The sequence below is a fragment of the Orycteropus afer genome, unplaced genomic scaffold (assembly GCF_000298275.1).
Source record: "Orycteropus afer afer isolate SDZICR_OR568_19922 unplaced genomic scaffold, OryAfe1.0 scaffold00705, whole genome shotgun sequence".
In the NCBI taxonomy this organism is placed as follows: Eukaryota; Metazoa; Chordata; class Mammalia; order Tubulidentata; family Orycteropodidae; genus Orycteropus; species Orycteropus afer.
The window spans coordinates 383,760-388,979 of record NW_006922292.1 but is presented as its reverse complement, the minus strand read 5'-3'; positions in this window follow the sequence as shown (position 1 = coordinate 388,979).

The window sequence follows — 5,220 nt, the reverse complement described above, 5'->3', positions numbered from 1 at the left end:
TCTTCCTGCATCATTCAATACTTTGCCCATAGAATCTTTCAATATTGCAACTTGAGGCTTTAATTTTTTTCCTCAGTTCTTTCAGCTTAAGAAATGCTGAGCATGTTCTTCCCTTTTGGTTTTCTAACTCCAGGTGTTTGCACATTTCATTATAGTAATTGGCTTTGTTTGCTCAAGATGTTCTTTGAAATCTTCCGTTCAGCTGTTTTACCTTGTAATTTCTTCCATTTGCTTTCGCTAATCTCCATTAAAGGGCAAGTTTCAGAGTCTCTTCTGACACCCCTTTAGGTCTTCTCTTTCCTGTCTTGTTCATGACCCTTTGCTTTCTTCATGGATGATGTTCTTGATGTCATCCCACAATTTTTCTGGTTTTCAGTGATTGGTGTTCAATGCTTCAAATCTATTCTTTATATGGTCTCTAAATTCAGGAGGTATCGATATAGTCAAGATCGTATTTTGGCTCGCCTGGACTTGTTTTAATTGACTTCATCTTCAGCTTGAACTTTCATGTGAGTAGTTGACAGTCTGTTCCAAAGTCAGATCCTGGACTTGTTTTGGCTGAATGTATTAAGCTTCTCCATCACCTCTTTCCACAGTTGTCATTGATCTGATTCCTGTGTACTCCATCTGGTGAAGTCCTCATGTATAGCTGTTGTTTATGTTGTTCAAAAGTGGTATTTGCAATAAGTTATTGATCTTGCAAAATTCTATCATGCAATCTCCAGCATTATTTCTATCACCACGGCTATATTTTCCAATTACCAGTGATTCGTCTCTGTTTCCAACCTTTGCATTCTGATCACCAGTGATAATCAATACATCTTTATTGAATGTTTGGTAAATTTCAGACTGCAGAAGTTGGTAAAAATCTTCAATTTTCTCCTTTTGGGCTTTGGTGGTTGGTGTGTAAATTTGAATAATAGTAGTTTAAACTGGTCTTCCTTATAAGTTTATGGATGTTGGTCTATCACTGACATCATTGTACTTCAGGATAAAGCATTCTTTTTGATGACGAATACCACACCATTCCTCTTTAATTTGTCATTCCTGACATAGTAGATATTATGGTAGTCTGATTCAAAATGGCCAAAACCAGTTCATTTCAACTCACTAATGCCTAGGATATCAGTCTTTAACTGTTCCATTTCATTTTTGACAACTTCCAATTATCCTAGATTCATACTTTGTACATTCCATGTTCCAAGTATTAATGGATGTTTGAAGCTGCTGCTTCTTATTTTAAGTCATACCACATCAGCCAATGGAGATCCCAAAGCTTTACTCCATCCATGTCATTAATGTCATCTCTACTGTGAGGAGGCTGCTCTTCCCCAATCACATTTTGAGTGCCTTCCAACCTGAGGGTCACATCTTCTGGCACTATATCAGACAAAGTTTCAGGGCTATTCATAAACTTATCCACTAATATTAGACCATATTGCACTGCTATTCATAAGGTTTTCACTGGCCAATTCTTTGACAATTGAATGGCCTCTTCCTTCTTCCAAGTCTGTCTTAGTCTGGAAGCTCTACTGAAACTTGTCCACCATGTATGACTCTGCTGTTATTTGAAATGCAGATGGTATACCCTACAGCCTCACAGCAACAAACAAGCCTTCACAGTATGACAAACTGACAACACCCCAGAAAACCAAATGGTGTAGCTCTACTCTGTCAAATAGGATCATTTTGTGTAGGCATAGACTCAATCGCACTCAAAAACAACAACAACCATTTTGGAAATGTAAATATGCAAAGAAGCATGTAAGCAGATTCTGAAATGTAGACTAGTGAATCCAATGGAGCTACAAGAAAATGCCATTGACATTCCTTGATTCAATATGGAACTCAAGAGTAGAAAGAAGCAGGTATACTGTGTTCAGTTTCTTGGCATCAAATAGAGAAATGTTTCAACCAGAGTAAAAGTTCTAACTATTCCTTTTCTGTTTTATGTGTTAAGTAGAGCACAGCCTGGTGCAAGGATATTGCTTGGTTCTATGCTGTTTGATGTTTGGAGCAGCATTCATTGGGGAATCCTAGCACCTGGAGACCTTGGAGGCTGAGGGGGGGCCAAAGCCTTCTTATGTATAAAGAAAGACTTTAATAGCTGACCCCAGAGTTTGCATATTTACTCACTGGATAATCCTTACTGATTTTCTTCATGTGGGGAAAGTGAGGAATACTTATCATGTTTTTCATTGCTTTGTCTTTCATCATCAAAATCCCTTGCTAAAATGGGAGTATGTTCCTAATTATGAGGCTTGTGAAGAAAGTGGTACAAATTTCCCATATTTCTTTGCATCTGTTTCATGGATTTGTAAAATAGAAGTAGCCCAGTAAAGGCTCTCTATTTTTTTTTTTTTTTTTTTTAACTGATTCTGGAAGTAGAAGAGTTTAGAGACCATACTCTGATTTGAATGGTGGCAGTTGAGAGAAAATCACACTCTGAAGAGTGAAGGAAGAGAATGTTTTGACTTCACCCATGGCCACATTACTAATTAATTTGGTTACATAATTTTAGCCATTGTTTCTGGCTATGTTGATTTTCCAACAAACTGACCAACTTCCTTGGTGATTTTAATTTTTTTCTCCTTAACACAATCAAGTACCATTTATATTACTTGCAACTGTATATAGTGATGGGAGCTCTGGTAGCATAGTGCCTAAGGCACTTGACTGCTAACCAGAAGGCTGGTGGTCCAAACCCACCAGCCACTCCTCAGAAGGAAGGTTGGGCAATCCTACTTCTGTAGTGATACTGCCTCGGAAACCCAAGGGAGGGTCGCTATGAGTCGGGGCTGACTAAACGGCAAATAACAACGACAACAACATATATAGTGATTAATCAGCCAGGCATCATTTAAATTCATTATTAAATATTCTCTCTTTTTCTTAAATTATAGGTTTTCTGGTGGTGCAGTAACTGAAAGATTAGTTCCCACCAGTTACTTCATGGGATAAAGTTGTGGTAATCTTCTTTCGTGATGATTTATAGCTTTGAAAACTTTATTGGGTGGTTCTACTCTGTCCTGTAGTGTTGATATGGGTAGGAATAGACTTGACAGCAGCAGGTTTGTTGGTTCAGATTCCAAAATTACATCCTTTTTCCCTGAAAAGATGAGTACTCTATGTGCACTACTCACTACATTCCATGTATACAATTTAATGATATCGATTGCATTAATCATATTGTTCAACTACCACAAACAATTATCATCAAATATCTTACTCACAGGAGCTCTGGTAGCTTAGTGCTTAAGGCATTTGACTGCTAACCAGAAGGCTGGCGACCCACCCAATCTTCCTTCCAGCCACTCCTTGGAAGGAAGATTGCACAACCTACTACCTTAGTGATACCACCTGGGAAACCCAAGGAGGGGTCTCTATGGGTCAGATCTCACTCAACGGCACTGAGTTTGGTTTTTTGGTTTTGTCTTACTCTTGCCCTTATATATTCATTGAGGTATCATTTTGATGCCTCTAATAATCTCTAACTAAATTTTCTAGGATTTTCAAATGGAGTCTATGTGTTCTTCAGTTTCATGGAGCACAAAATAATGACTGCAATAACTAGTACTTCATAAACATGCAACCAGCAGTTGCTGAAGGTAAAAGACCTCCTAATAGTGCTGATTACATATAAAAAGATTTTCTGAGATCACACAACTATGGTGAGGCAGGACTAGAACTCTTTCTTATAGATTCCACATCTCCTAGTTTTTATTTGTACCAATAACTTTCATTTGTACCATCAAACTTATTTTATTCTAATAACATTATTCTGGATAAAATTTTATTTTCCAGGGTTCAGTTATTTTCCAAAATAACCCAAGAAGAGATACTGAAGCACACCAAGTTTTTTTAAATAAAATATCCATAGTTATCTGTACTGAGAAAATACTGTGATGGGTTTATTTTGTCCTAGACTAAGGTGGTAATAGAGCAAAATTAGATTTGGATATTATGAAATATGTGTTTGTGTATGCATATACATGTAAGTGTGTAAAATTACATCACACCACTGAAAAGTTTCATATTCTTATTCCTTCCAGGACAGTGAATGCCAGCTTTTGAACCCAATTAACAAAAGGGGTATTGCTTTTTCACATTTTTGATAAAGCAAAGACAGTCTGGTTAAAAATAGTTCAACTTATTAGAGAAATGGTACAAATTACCGTGATGTGGGCCATGGTCTGTCACAGGGAATATGTTGTACAAATTTTTGATAAAAATTAGTACTTATCCATTAAAACCAAATCATTTCAAACCACAAAGAGGAAAATATTAGATTTAAGAAATTATTTCAAAGTCATGAAAAGAGCAAATATACTCAGCAAATAACTGGGTAAACTTCAAAATATTGATCATCTCAGAGTCTGTATCCTTAGATTGTCTATATCCTTTATAATTGATTATGTTTTTCTGGTTCTTTTTTTTAAAACAAATAAGGAGCTCTGGTGGTGCGGTGGTTAAAGCATTCACATACTAACCAAAAGGTAGGTGATTATAATACATTAGCTGCCCTACAAGAAAAAGATGAAGTAGTCTACTTCCATAAAGATTTACAGTTTGTAAACTCTATGGGGTCCTACTTTGGCCTAAAGGGTCGTGGAGTCAGAATTGATGGGGAAAAATTAAAAAAAAAAAACTCACTGTCATCTTGTTGGATACAACTCATAGTGACCCCTCCTTGGGTTTCTCAGGCAATATCATTACAGAAATAGATTGCCCAATCTTCCTTCTGAGGAGTGGCTGGTGGGTTTGAACCACCAACCCTCTGGATAGCAGTCAAATGACTTAGGCACTGTGATGGTTATGTTTGTATGTCAACTTGGCTAAGCCTGGTTGAGTGACTGGGCAGCTGGATGTAGTATTCCCCACGATGAGACTGGTAATCAACTCCATGGTGGAATCTACTGGGAGCAGCTGAGTAGCTGCCTTTGGGTATGTGGTCTGCTTCCTGTATATAAGGAGAAGGTTTGAGAATGGTCTCTAGCTTATACCATGCTTGGACCCTGCATGTAGCCATGTCTTGCTCAGCAGCCTGCTATGCTTTGCCAACCTTGGAACTTACAATGGACTTAAGTTAATGGTCTGCCGTGTGGTTTGGTAACATCAGGACTGTGCCTTTTTACTTGTCAACCTTGGTGCTTCTCAGCCTCAGCAGCCAGCAGCTGTCTGAATGAAGAAATGCCTCTAGCTCCAGTGGGCCAGGAGCAA